We start from the raw sequence: 14,793 nt of genomic DNA, 5'->3' as shown, positions 1-14,793 counted from the left end.
AAACAAATCTCCTGCCAAGTTTTCACATTTGGCCAACTCTTGCACTTCTAATTAAGGAGAGTAAAATTTCCAGTCCTTTCCATCTGTTTTGTGTACAGCTGATTGTGCTGTTTCATTATTGTGAACGTGTTAAAATAATAGAATCATACAGCACAGATGGGGGCCATTCGGCCCATCGTGCCTGTGCCTGCTCTTTGAAAGAGCTATCCAATTAGTCCCGCTCCCCCCCACTCTTTCCCCACAGCTCTACAATTTTTTTCTTTTCAAGTATTTATCCAATTCCCTTTTGAAAGTTACTATTGGATCTGCTTCCACCGCCCTTTCAGGCAGCGCATTCCAGATCATTTGATTCTTGTATTTAATTTGATCATCCTCAGCAGGCTTGGAATTTAAAAATAGTTTTCTATTTAAAAAATTGATGCTGATTCACTGGAACAATTATTTTTAATGTTACATTTTTGTAGTATGAGGGTAAGCCGCCAGCTGAACAAAACTCTAATCTTTCCAGGCTTTTGGATGTACAGATTAGCAGGAAATTTGTTAGCTGATAATTACGACTAGTTATTGTCTTGCAATATCATGGGACGCATTACATACCAAGTTGGAGGCATGGTAAACTGTGAGGAAGAATGCCGGAAGACATTGACAGGTTAGTAGAGTGGCAGATAGATGGTGCATGCAGTTCAATGCAGAGAAATGTGAAATGAAGTGTTGCCAAAATGCTAAGTCCTTAAAGGGATCTGGTGGTGCAGGTACAGAGGGAGGGGAAAGTAATCTCGAGGGGTATTGTTAAACGGGCAACAGCGAACCGGACGCTGGTTTTACAGTCCGCCCCACTTTTTGTCCCCTGTTGACTTCAATGGAAAAGAAAATCAGGTGCGGTGTAAAACCAGCTGCCGATTCGCTGTCCGCCCGGTTTACGCTAGCGTTGAGGACTAATTTCATCCCCGTAGGCTTTTAAAGTTGGCAGTGCAGGTTGAAAAGGTCATTACAAAAGGCAAAGGGGATTCTGCATTTTGTCTACAGTGGCATTTTTAAAATATATGTTCTCGTAATGTGGGTGACATTAGCAAGGCCGGCGTTTATTGCCCATCCCTAGTTGCCCTTGATAAGGTGGTGGTGGGCCTTCTTCTTGAACCGCTGCAGTCCGTGTGGTGAAGGTCATCCCACAATGGTGGATGTTGAGTCCAGTGGCAAGGATGCTAGTCAAGCAAACTTCCAATAGGAGACCACTGGATCGCAATCAGTAGCGGCAGCACAGGTCGGGAATTCCAAGATATTGACCCAGTGACGATGAAGGAAAGGCGACACATGTCCAAGTCAGGATGGTGTGTGACTTGAATATAAAAGCAAGGAAGCGATGCTGAGTTTACACAAGACATTGGTTAACGCACAAGCGGGTCTGGGCACCTCATTATAGGAAGGATATCAGAGCAAAGGAAGTGGTACAGCGAAGGTTCACTAGACTGGTATCGGGAATGAGATGTTATGAATGAATGAATGAAACTATCTCTCTCAAAAAGCTGTTGAGTCTAGGTCAATTGAAAAATTCAAAACTGAGATAGATAGATAGATTTTTGTTAGGTAAGCGTGTTAAGAGATATGGAGCAAAGACGAGTAAATGGAGTTGAGGTACAGATCAGCCATGATCTAATTGAATGGCAGACCAGGCTCGAGGGGCTGAATGGCCTACTCCTGTTTCTAGTTCCTATGTTATAGTTATGAAGAACGGTTCAAAAAATTGTGGATTTTTCATTGCAACAGAGAAGGTTAAGAGAGATCTCAAAATTACGAAAGATTTTGAGTGACTGCTGAGGCAGAGAGTATAAACACTTAAAAGGGAATTGACTAAGTATCTGAAAAAGAAGGATATAAAAAGATGCGAGGAGAGGGCAGGGAATTGGGATTCGTCTAGATAGCTCTGGTTGAAAAGCTCATCCCAAACTGTTCTGTCTCATGACCTCCCTCCCCACTTTTTAAAGCCTTCTCAAAAGATATCTTTTTGACCAAGCTTCTGATCACCTCGTGTAAAAGCAGGTTGAGGCAAACAAAAAGAACTTGCATTTATAAAGCGCCTTGCTCATCCTCAGGACATCCCAAAGCGCTTTACAGCCAATTAATTACTTTTGAAGTGCAGTCACTCTCGTTATGTAGGCAAACACAGTAGCCAGTTCGTACACAGTAAGGTCCCCACAAAGAGCAATAAGATAAATTACTAGATAGTCTGGATTTGATTGAGGAATAAATGTTGGCCAGGGCACTGGGAGAACTCCCCTGCTCTGTTTCGATTAGTGCCATTGGATCTTTTACATCCAACCTGAGAAGACAGATTGGGCCTTCCCAAAGTCCCATTCAAAAAATGACACTTTTGAAAATACAGTACTCCCCTGAAATTCCAGCCTAGCTTATGTGCTCGAGTCTCAGGAGTGGCGCTGGAACCTATGACCGTCTGACACGGAGGTGACAGTGCTACCACTGGTTGCATGTATTCCTGGAGATTGCATCATATGACCTCCTGCCTTCGATTGCCCTGCTCCCACCTTCCCATGCCGACTGGAAAGCAGAACCAATCATTTCCCAATTGGATGATTCTTGTCCGTCAGTCAAGCAGCCTTTTTTTTCCCATCTCCAATATTTTTATAACTAATAAACAGAAGTGTTCAAAGAACATTAAAAAAAAACACACCATTTTTTTGTTAATGCCCCTGTGATTTTTCTCCCAGGTGTTGCTCGCAGCAGTGTCCTGGATCCTTAATTCCTGGAGACTCCAGGCCAATCCTGGAGGGATGGCAACCCTAAGTGTGACGGACTCCAAAATGACAACACAGTTAACTTTGGAGCTGAAGCCAATATTTGCTTGGCTCAGCCACAGTTCTATTTGCCATTAAAGTCCTTGTCTTGTCAACACAAGTCTGTTTGTATAAGAACATTAGTGGATTTCTTACTGCTTGTTCAATGACATGTTTTTCTCTGGACTCATGGTAAAAAATCAAACTAAAGTCTACGAGCCTTACATAACTGGTTTCACTGCAAGCTGTCCAGTGTAAATGTATTTTTGGCAGTTTTCTATTCTAAGGGTCAAGTGATTGATTTGGAAAAGTGGGGGGAGGAGGAGGGGGGGGGGCGGTTGGAGTCTGTAATTCAATCTAGGAGGGCTGGCTCACTACAAGGTGGGTGGGTTCTGTCTGGTTACTTTAGGGTATAAAAACAATGTGCTCAAATTAAGAGGAGGTCTGAGGATAAGAAAATTAAATGGGTAGGAGTGGCACAGCCTGCTCATACAAGCCAAGCTGCTACAGGAGAAAACATTTAGAGAGAAAGAAAAGGACTGAGAGGTGTTGTTCCTCAGTACCTGTTACATGAGTTGGCCTGTTGGCAGATAGGACTGACTATAAACGTCAAACTGTGGGGTGCACGGCATCACCAGGACTTGTGCGCAGTATCAGGAGAAGATTGGATTTCTGACAGTTTTCAAACTGCAGCTGGAGTAGGTCATGAGGTGTCCTGGAATCTTAAAGCCAAACTATAGTAAGCATTTGTTTTACACTCTTGTTACAAGCAGTGCAGCGTGATTTATTTGTATCAGTTCTTTATGCGAAGAGTATAAATCATTTGTAATTTCATTTTCTCCGTCCCTCTTTCACAATGTATTTTTCTCCTTTCCTTTAAAATTCTCCTCCCTCCCTCCCTCCCTCCCATCCTTCCTTCTCCCCCCAGGGCCTCTAATCAAGAGAGAGCAGGCAGACGATCTGCTTCCAGACTGTTCCTTCTAACAGTCAGCAGCTCGTAGATCTGTCCTGCGTCTCCTACCCACACCACGGCTGAGATTGGGAACTGGCCGAGCGGGAATCACAGACTACCTTGCGTGTTAAGGGTCTGTGCCACCCCAGGAGACGTCACTTCTGTTGAGTTTTATTAAAAAATTAGTGACTATCTGAAAAGGTTTGTACCCTGGGGATGTAACACCGAGAGACATCTCCTGAAGACTTGCGACCAGAGTTACACCACACACGACGCCAGTGATATAAGGCAGAGGAGAGAGCCAGACCTAAATCAAGGTGTAGAGTGACCTCTGCCATAGTGTTGGACCTCTTTTCATGTGTGAATTGAATCTCTTTACGATCCGATTGTTTAAGCTTCGTTAGAGCTGTTTGTTGTACATGGTAACTGCACGGCTTTTCACTAAGTCAAACTGCAATGTTTTCACAACGGGAAGTATTTATTGCATCTTGCTGGATGAAACAATAGCATAAACAATAATGACTATTTGGGAATGATCGGCAATTAGTAATTTAATCGAAGCGTAAAGGTGATGTTAGAAACAATTGGAAGGATTGCAGAGATTTGATTTATCTCATGGAATCCCTCCAGGGTACCTGTTTTCTTTTTAAATCATATAGCGTTAAGTTTAAGAGGTAGTTTTGTTTATATTTGGAACATTTTGGACTGACCCTAGTTAGGGATTGGCAGTGCCCTCCCGTGTCATCGCTTTGTTCACATTGATTGATTAACAATTGTGCTTTTGTTACTGCAAGTTATAAGTGATCCTGTTAATCTCTGGGAAATGCAATAGACAGCATAGATGATATAGGCTGTTAAAATTCCAGCAGCTTAAATTTTATTTAGAGCTGTTTCAGATACTTGTGGTGTTGCGAATAATATAACTTTGTAATGTCTAGCTGGTATAGTCGACAGAGCAGGTCTGGTTTACATTGAGGTTAAAATAATAGCTAGAATGCGAAGCAGCACAGGCAGTTTATTTCTTTACCCGCAATGGCCCCTGAAATCCCTGGGACTGGAGAGGAGGACAGCATGATCTCTACCGAGGGGGAACCAGGAATTGGGGTTACACGGAATTCCACCTATTTGCGCTGCCCCTTTAAATTCCAGCAGTGGGGGTGGAGGGGGTGGGGGGAGCCATGGGTGGATCTTCTGCCCACCAACCCCCCCACTCCGTGTCAAAGGGACGTGTCTGTGGGAGTTCCCAAGCTTCCCTGGGAATTCGGTCCCTGACACCCTTTAAAGGCCTCAGGGAAGGAGCTAGGCCATTCGGGCGTGACGTCAGGAAGCACTTCTTCACACAAAGGGTAGTGGAAGTCTGGAACTCTCCCTCAAAAAGCTGTTGAGACCGAAGGTCAATTTAAAAATTCATTTTTGTTATGTCACGACATTAAGGAAAATGGAACAAAACGTGGGTAAATGCAGTTGAGGTACAAATCAGCCATGATCTAATTGAATGGCGGAACAGACTCGAGGGGCTGAATGGCCTACACCTGTCTCTATGCTCCTACACTGGGACAATCAATGGCTACCAGCTTAAGGCCTTTAAAAAAAAACCACTGAATTGAGCCTGCCATTCCACTATGCTCAGGGACTGCCGAGTATTCTGATCTGAGTTATCCATGAGGTAGGTGGGTTTTTCTGCCTCTCCCTGGAGATTACATGGCTCCAGGGTGGTGGTGGGGGGGTGGGTAGGAAGTGTCTAATTCGGATGCTCTCGGCCATCATGAGTGTGGGGCAGGCTTGATGGACCAGCTGGTCTTTTCCTGCCCGTCATTTTCATACGTTCACAATGGTGTTAGGTGGGGAATTCCAGGGTATTGACCTCGCAAGGAAGAAGGGGCAGTGAGATATGACCAGGTCAGGTGTACGTGACTTGGACAGGACCTTGCTGGTGACTGTCTTGCTGTGATCTTGCTACTGTTGTCCTTAGTGATGGTCACAGAGCTCGGAGGTGCTGATGAAATAAGCTTGGCGAGTTGTTGCAGTGCGTCTTGTAATATTAGCCAGCTGGTCTCCTGTGACCAGGCTCTTAAACATTCAAGGTGTTGCTTAGTGGCCTTAGAGGGGTTATAGTGCAGATTTACCAGAATGATACCAGGGCTAAAAGGGTTAAATTATGAGGACAGGTTGAATAAACTTGGGTTGTATTCCCATGAGTTTAGAAGGTTGAGATCTAATTGAGGTATTTAAAATGGTAAAAGGAAATTATTTCCTCTGGCGAGGGATTCCAGAACAAGAGAACCTAATCTTAAAATTAGAGCTGGGCCATTCAGGGAGTACTTTTTCACTTGAACTATTGAGCATTTTCTGAGGTTTTTTTTTTGAGCGGTGGCTCTTTTTCATAGCTATTCTAATGCAGGCATTTCATTGTGGCATGGTGACCAAACGTGAGTAAAATAGTTTAAGCCTGGTTTGACCAGTTCATTGTTTAGGGGCCTGTAGCTTTAATATGGCCTTTCCCCTTTCACCATGAGCGTTGGAAAGTTCCAACCCTTTGTGAGAGAAAGCAAGAAAAATTTCAGGAATTGCCAGCAAAATCCGTAGACGTCCCGTACGACACCCTTGCCAAATGTGAGGGAGTTGGTAGACCTGAATATCTTGAGCTCTTATATACAGAGCATTTGAATCAGTATGCCTGAGAGTGAATGAGCTTCCCCGGTGCTACATACTGGCAAATGCCCAGATTTGTTACACAGCTGTCGATGGCATTAAATTACTACCCAGTGCGAGCTCAGATTGTTTTCTTGCCCAGCAAAAATACCAGGAATTCCTCTCAAGCTGCCCGTACTCACCTCATAAGAATAGCTTGCTTTGCAGCCCTGGTTAACCGCAGGTCAATTGGTGAAGGGGTAGAAATAAATCTCGCATGTTAGCGCAAAAAGGGCGCTAGAAAATCGGCAGCCCCGTTTTAAACTCCACCCAATCTTCTATTCCATCAATGGGCTACCGGTTCGCTATTGCCCGTTTTGCGCTTCTGCCCAAGAACAAACGACACCCACAAAGGTCTTACTAAAAACTAAGAACAGAGTAACTAACTCCACGCTGGTGTATACTTAACCCTTTAAGCTGCAAATTAGTAACAAGTACTAGTTTATGGCTGTTGTATACTTAGGGCTTTATACGTCACGTTGAATTTGACAAGGTTAATGAGAAATATAATCCCCAGTAGTCACCTGTTGAAGGGTTAAAATATTACAAGCAGAATCACAGTCCCTTGTTTATTATTCATTGGACTGATGGTTGGCCACAAGTGTGTTTCTGAGGCAACACCGTCAAAGGGTCTTATTCTGATTACACCATGAAGCGCAAGAGCAAAGTTTAAACAGCCTGCATGGTAATCAGAACTCCAAGGGGTGTAAATTTGTCTTGGGCGGAAGTCAACCCAAAAGAAAATCGGGAGAGGGAGAAAAGGGGCTGCCAATTCGCCATTGCCCACTTTGCGTTTGCACCCGAGGCAAATCTGTACCCCAGGACGGTAGTGTAACCGTCAGAAAGGAAAGGACTTGCATTTATATAGCGCCTTTCACAACCTCAGCACGTCCCAATGAAGTACTTTTGAAGTGTAGTCACTGTTGTAATGTACACGGACCGCAACGGTTCAAGAAGAAGGCCCACCACCACCTTCTCAGGGCAACTAGGGATGGGCAATAAATGCCGGCCTAGTCAGCAACACACACATTAAATTATTTAAAAAAGAATACTTTTCTCTTTCCAGCTTGCGAGTTTTTGGAGCTGAATATTTTCATTATTGTTTCCCTATAGGAGTTGAACTCTTACGGTTATTTGTTTAAAAATTAATAGCAGCTGACTTGAATCCTTCGAGCACAAGATAACAATATAATGTATTCATGCAAGATCTGCCAAAACATAATTTTCAAAGCATTCCTAATGATTTGCTATTACAAACTCAAATGACTGCTGCACCCAACTTCCCACAGAGTGTGAATCATCAATGGCAGCAATAAAACTGGGAGGAGGCCCTATCTCTGTATCCACCTCCAGCCCTACAACCTTCCGAGAACTCTGCCTTCACCCCACTGTTGGCGGCCATGCCTTCAGCTGTCCAGACCTTAAGCTCTGGAATTCCCTCCCTAAACCTCTTCGCCTCTCTAACTCTCTCTCCTCCTTTAAGACTCTCCTTAAAACCTACCTTTTGACCAAGCTTTTGGTCACCTGTTCTAATATCTCCTTTGGCTCGGTGTCAATCTTTGTCTGATTGCGCTTCTGTGAAGCGCCTTGGGACGTCTTACTACGTTAAAGGCGCTACATAAAAGCAAGTTGTTATTGAGGCAGTGAGCAGCTACCAGGGAGTAACTTCGAGCCAGGAAGGGAGCAGGGGAAAAGATTTTTGGATGCGAAACCCAGAAGATAAGTGGGCGGGTTGCAGCCGCTGGGCATCGCACCGGGCAGCCAGTCTGATTGACAGCTGGCTGGCTGTCGGGCAGGAAGGAGATCGGGGGGCCGGGAGGGAGATCGGGGGGCTGCGTAGAAGATCGGGGTGCCCGGGAACAGATCGGGGGCTGCAAAGAAGATCGGGGGGCCGGGGAAGAGATCAGGGGGCTGTGAAGAAGATCGGGGGGCCGGGGAAGAGTTCGGGAGCTGGGAAGAAGATCGGGGTGCTGGGAAGATCAGGGGCCCGGGACGATTGGGGGGCCAGGAAGAAGATAGGAGGTTGCTGGAGGTTGGGTGAAGAGTCAGAGGTAGGTGGAGGCCCACCATCGGGGGAGTTGGGGGGGTCGGCCAATTGCGGGGGTCTGTCGGCCAGGTGAACTTGTTGGACCTGGATGAAGCACTCGTGCTCCTCCGGGCCCACAAGCAGAGGGTCGTGAGTCTGTGGAACTCCCTTCCCCAGAGAGCGGTGGAGGCAGGGTCACTGAATATTTTTAAGGCTGAGTTAGATAGATTCCTGATTAACAAGGGAGTCAAAGGTTATAGCAAGTAGACGGGAAAGTAGGGTTGAGGTCACAATCAGATCAGCCATGATCTTATCAAATGGCAGAGCAGGCTCGAGGGGCCAAATGGCCTACTCCTACTCTTAATTTGTATGTTCGTATGTACGTATGTAAGCAGTGCAATAAAGGCACTCACCTCATGGATCTGGCCCCTCCCACCTGCTTTCACCTGACGTGAATCGGAAGCGATGGGAAACCCGAACAGGTGAGGTTAAATTCATTTTAATTTTCCAATACACAAAATATTAAGTACCTCAAATATTTCAATGAGGTACATTGCCCTTTTAAGTATTGGCCCACTGCTTTAAGTGGGGGCAGGACTTCCTGTTGTCTGTTGTGCACATGCATCCAAACCTACCTGGGTTAAACCCAGAAGTGGGCAAGTTGGAGCTGGGATGCGGTCCTGCATCAAAAACCTGTTATTTTAACCTCCCACCTGCCCCCGACCCCCCCGTTCTTGGGGATTAAAATTTACCCCTATGCGTCTCCCCTTATAGAGGCAGAAAAGGCTAAAGGACTGGTCACCCTAAGTTACTCTTGCATATATTCAGCAGCTGGCAATACAGGAGCATTGACAGAGGCCTGGGAACGGGTCTCCAACCTACCCTCTCAGCTAGAGACCGTGAGCTCCACAGGAGGAGAAAATACAGGAGGAAAAAATAAATTACAAAGGAAAAAGTAAATGTGGGATAAACATGGGAATGAGCCTATCAATCATGTTTTTCCCCCAGACCATGTCCAAACGCTCCATGGTGAACTCTCTCCCAGCCCATTTAATCTCGTGAGATAACGGGGTCAATTTAAACACCGCCCCCCCACCCCACCCCTTGCCCTGCGGGAATGGTGCGTGCAAGGGGTTAGAATCGGCCGAGAACACCCACCGTCCTGAGGCTTCACCGATCCTGACCGAAGACAATTCACCTTCGGCGACACTGAAATCAGCTGAGGCTCCCGCTGCAGGTAGGCAGGGGCCTAACTTACATCTAAATGACTTCATTGGTGCTGCGACGTGACTTTAACGAAGACTCGGGGTGGGGGAGGGGAGGCCCTCGCGGTGCCAAACCCGCCAGAGAAACCTGGCAGGATGCAGCAGAGTGGCCAGAACAGGCCAAGGTAAGTGACATCGTTTTATTTTTCGGGAGGATTCCTCGGCGGCGGTGGGGGGGACGGGACGCTGGGAGGAGCAGGAGTATTTCTCGGGGCTCCGGAAGGAATCTTTAGGCCTCCCCTGCCCCAGCCCTCCCTACACCGCCATCTTTTTGGAACCCACCCAGCATTCACCTTATGCCGGGGATTGTTCCACTTTGGGTCCCCAGCAGCGGTCGGCTCCCACTCCAATTCCTGCTCCCGCCTGACGGACACTGACGTCATCCCCACCTGCTTCGGGCGGGAGTCCGATTTCAGATCTTAGCTGCATTCTGCCAGTTTCTGCCTTACCCACTGGCTTCTGACACTGAGCAGTTGGCCACCACTCTGTAGTCCTGCCCCGTACATAGCAGGCATCCCAGCTGCAACTCACCTGGCACCTGTGCAAACTCACCGACCCCAGGTATTCCAACGAGGTCAGGCAGGTAAAGTAACGGTGAAATAATAACAGAAAACGCACCAGATCTCAAAAAATGAACACTCATGAAGGACTATACCTGAATCAACATTTCTTCTTTCTTTAACAGATACCTGCTGAGTGTTTCCAGCATTTTCTGGTTTTATCTCAGATTTCCAGCATCTGCAGTATTTTATTTTGTTAAAAGTGAGATGGAAGTCCTGCTCCTCCATACTTGCAGAGGAGATGGATCTGGGGCCCACAATCTACAGATGCAACATCGAAAGAGTCACATGCGTGCTGTGACGAGGGTAAGTATTGGGAGACAATATTCTCTCCAACATCAAGACTTCTCCCACCTCTTTAAGCAAAGGGTTGAAGAAGGATGGTGGACGAAATTGCCTGTTAAAATAATTATCTTACCACCAATAGTCCCCTAATAAATTCCTTCTTATTTACAGGTGCAGAAAGCTGGGATGGATTGCCGGAAGTGAATAAGGGGGAGTTTGTGTTCAGAAGCAGGCCCGGAAACAAAATAGCACCAATCCACACCTTTGCAGATGTGCTGTGATCGGCGAACCCATACCAGGGTGTCCATCTCCATTGCACATTGTCTGCACCTCCCCTTAGCTCTGATCCTCATGGTGTAAAGTGCAATACATGCGTTTTAGGATTCTGAATTGAATAAAACATTTATTTGAGTTCCTAGTGCCCAGCAAACCATAGTCCATTTGATCCCTGTCACTTGGATGCAGAGACCAACTTTCCATGTTCTGGTGGGGGCTTTCATCAGAGATCCAGCTTTATTTATATCAGTATTGTCCAATAGAAATCATTGACTAGCCACAGCTGAGGCTACGGCGAAAGCGTTTTAGCCACGTGCACTAAGTTTAGTAATAAACCCCTTACACACATTCACACAATACAGGTAAATGTACTTCACATGTGTATATTTACATAACAAACATCCACCACCATCAAACAACACTCACTCGCTGGACTAGTAATCCAGAGAACATGAGTTCAAATCCCACCGTGGTAGTTTGAGAATTTGAATTTAAAAATGTTTAAAAAAGCAGGCATCACCAAAAGCAACCATGGAATTGCCGGATTGTTATGAAAACCCAACTGGTTCACTAATGCCCTTTAGGGAAGGAAACCTGCCGTCCTTACCCGGTCTGGCCTACATGAGACTCCAGTCCCACACCAACATGGTTGACTCTTAATCGCCCTCTGAAGTGGGCCAGCAAGCCACTCGGTTATATTAAGTTCAGAGCAACTAGGGATGGGCAATAAATGTCGGCCTTGCCAGTGACGCCCACATGAATAAAAAAAACTTTTCATCTTACCATTTTACTAACAAACGCACAAAAAGGTTAAAGTTCACATGCATTCCCCATGCAAATACAAGTTCTGAGATCACAAGCCCAACAACGATGTCTTTTTTCTTTATTAATCAGAACTGCAATTACCCACATCTGGATTCCCAATTAGCCACATGTGGCTAGCAACTATTATATTGGACAACATATGAGGTTAGGCATTTCAAAAACAAAATGGGGTTTACCCTTATGCTTTCCTGACCAAATGCCTAGACTATTATTGAGGGGAAAGTGGCAACTTCTGGACAGTGCTCATACAAAAGCTCAAATCAATTGCCTTCGTCTAAGTCAATGTTCCAGATATAAATCGATTTTTTTTTAAAATTCTCGCTCTTGTAATGTGACTGCATTTATTGCACATCCTCGTTGCCCTGAGAAGCTGGAGCCACTTCAGAGGGTAAGAACATAAGAAATAGGAGCAGGAGTAGGCCATACGGCTCCTCGAGCCTGCTCTGCCATTCAATAAGATCATGGCTGATCTTCGACCTCAACTCCACTTTCCCACCCTATCCCTTGATTTGAGTATTGTGAGTCAACCATATAGTGCGGGATGGAGTCATGTGTAGGCCAGACCAGGTAGGGAAGGCAGGTTCACATCGCTAAATGACGTTACTGGACCAGTTGGGTTTTTACAACAATCCAGCAGCTTTCATGGTCATTTTTTCTGGTGCCAGCCAAATAACCAGATTTATTGAAGTAAATTTCACAACATCCTATAGTGGGATTTGAACTCACAACCTCTTGGCTGCTAGTACCAGTACCACAACCACTGCACTGCCATGCAAGCATATTTAGAAGAAGTGCTCTCTTTGACATCCCAAGGCACCCTTCTCTCAAAAGGAAAAGTGTCGACTGCTTGGCTGGAGGGGTCAGTCAGAGGACCTGGAGAAAAGTGCTAATCATCCCATGGAGTGTTCCTAGGTAGGGTCAGCCAGCTTTGCACTGTATCAAATAGATGTGCAAAATATGCAGCCCACTAACCATTTCCGATGTCCCCATAACACTCTGAGGCTGCTTGTTAAGCCCTTAGAAAACAGCACTTTCCAAACTTCATATCCATTCCCATTGTAGTCCTGCCCCTTAAAACTGAGAGTGTCGTCACCATGGCCGTTTGGAAAAGTGATCCCACAAAGTAGCCTGCTGAAGATTGGAACCCTTAGCCTCGATAGCCACAGATCTGAGCCTTCACGAGAGATACTCTGACTGAGCTTCGGTACTCTATCATTTGGGGCCACAGTTCTATTGAACAGTCACGTTCAACAGTCAACATAGGGGGCTTGCCACATCCTTTAATGACTGGAGAAAACATTGTTGCTCAAGTAGCATCTTCTTTCAAATGCCGGCTGCCGGCCTTGTGAAATTTGGTTCCCAGGGCTCTGCATCTGAAGAAAGATGTCAGCTGGCTCTCCCATCAGCAGGATCCTGCTTCGATTGTGCCTATCACCGATGTTTCCTTCCTTTAGTGATGGTCTCCTGGCCTCTGCTCAGTGCTTCCCTACAGCAGCTTGGCTGAGATCGACAATACAGCAGGATGGGAATTGGAATTGCCTCACCAGTCTACGCACCACTGTGCTACACCTGATCTCTCGAACAATTAATCTTCCTACTCTATAGGAAACCACTTCAAGAGAGAGCTGGACCGGATCCTGGCAGGGGTGGAGATCACATCATACAAGAGGTAGGTGCCAAATAATATAAGTCACGGTCAATGTGGTCTCCTGGACTAGTTTTGATCACCTAGAGGGATCGGAGAAGATTTTGCCAGATTTTTTTTCCCTAATTGGACTTGGGTTTTTGACCTGGTTTTCCAGCCCTCCTAACGGGACTACATGGCAACTAAGGGGTAAGGAGTCACTTGACATGATGATAAGGTATCATAACTGTATGGAACAGGAACTCTGCTGCCCATATCATAAGTTGCACCAAATCCTGTTCACCCATCACCCCTGTGCTCGCTGACCTACATTGGCTCCCCAACCAGCCACGCCTAGATTTTAAAATTCTCATCCTTGTTTTCAAATCCCTCCATGGCCTCGCCCCTCCCTATCTCTGTTCCATCCCTACAACCCTCCGAGATCTCTGTGCTCCTCCAATTCTTGCCTCTTGTGCATCCCCGATTTTAATCGCTCCACCATTGGCGGCCATGCCTTCAGCTGTCTAGGCCCTAAGCTCTGGAATTCCATCCCTAAACCTCTCTGCCTCTCTACCTCTCTCTCCTCCTTTAAGATGCTCCTTAAAACCTACCTGTTTGACCAAGCTTTTGGTCACCTGCCCTAATATCTCCGTATATGGCTCGGTGTAAAATTTTGTTTGATAATCGCTCCTGTGAAGCGCCTTGGGATGTTTTACTACGTTAAAGGAGCTATATAAATGCAAGTTGTTGTTGTAGTAGTTGTTGATGGACCAGCTGTTCCTTTCCTGTCCAATGTTTTTGTGTGTTCATATTTATCTTATGTTTAACCAGAGTGCTTCCTTCGCTGGTAAGTGAGTCTTCTGAATGTATGGTTTCCACCTTCAAGACATTTAATTTAGCCAAATACGAGCACTCTTGATGGGTTGTTGAAACCTTTGCCATAAAGGCTATGCCCTGTTCCCTCACTCATGACACAATAAGGACTCATATGACCTGGTTAGAACTAAATCAAATGAAGATATGTGCAGCTAATGAATAATCCACATCTCAAAGTAGATTCTTAGATCTTTGAAAGGCTTGGCACTGCTTCTGTGCTTTCATGGAGTTCAGGGAAAGCATCACACAGTTGTCTTCTAAATATGATATCCGCTTCTCCCTTCCAATATTCCGCACACTGGAGAAAGTGAGTGATGGTAACTCTAGGGCAGCAGTTGGACAGAGATAGATTACCATACTTGGTGCATCCTTTCCAGCTTTAGGCCATCACGATGAATGTTTTGGCACATTAGTGGAGTAAAAAACCTTGTGGGTTAGTCACTAGCAACCTTTTTGGCTGGGATTACAATCCTTATATTTTTATTCCTACAGTACATTGTCAAGCTGTTGTTCTTTCTTTGCAATACAGCAGTTATGTTGCTGATGTCCTCACTTTACTCAATTGATCTTTTTTCAATATTCCCACTGAATACACACAATATTCCCAATATTCCCACTGCTTAA

The 14,793-nt window shown here is 45.6% G+C and overlaps 1 long non-coding RNA gene across 5 annotated transcripts in view; it reads left to right on the top strand.

Annotated features, from left to right (window-relative positions):
- The first annotated feature begins 3,243 nt into the window (after positions 1-3,243).
- LOC137329476 (uncharacterized) overlaps positions 3,244-14,793 on the top strand; it is a 31,733-nt gene continuing 20,183 nt past the window's right edge. The window contains exons 1-4 of one of the 5 annotated variants that reach the window (XR_010964940.1): positions 3,244-3,528; positions 9,467-9,695; positions 10,409-10,589; positions 10,740-13,338. This is a non-coding gene — a long non-coding RNA (uncharacterized lncRNA). Of the gene's footprint in view, positions 3,529-3,717; positions 4,164-9,466; positions 9,696-10,408; positions 10,590-10,739; positions 13,339-14,793 lie in introns of those variants that run through there. The other 4 variants (XR_010964942.1, XR_010964943.1, XR_010964939.1 and 1 more) reach the window with 4 other exon arrangements.

This window comes from Heptranchias perlo, chromosome 1 (genome assembly GCF_035084215.1).
Source record: "Heptranchias perlo isolate sHepPer1 chromosome 1, sHepPer1.hap1, whole genome shotgun sequence".
Classification (NCBI taxonomy): Eukaryota; Metazoa; Chordata; class Chondrichthyes; order Hexanchiformes; family Hexanchidae; genus Heptranchias; species Heptranchias perlo.
The sequence above is the reverse complement of the archived record's forward strand: the minus strand, read 5'-3'. Positions and strand labels throughout refer to the sequence as shown.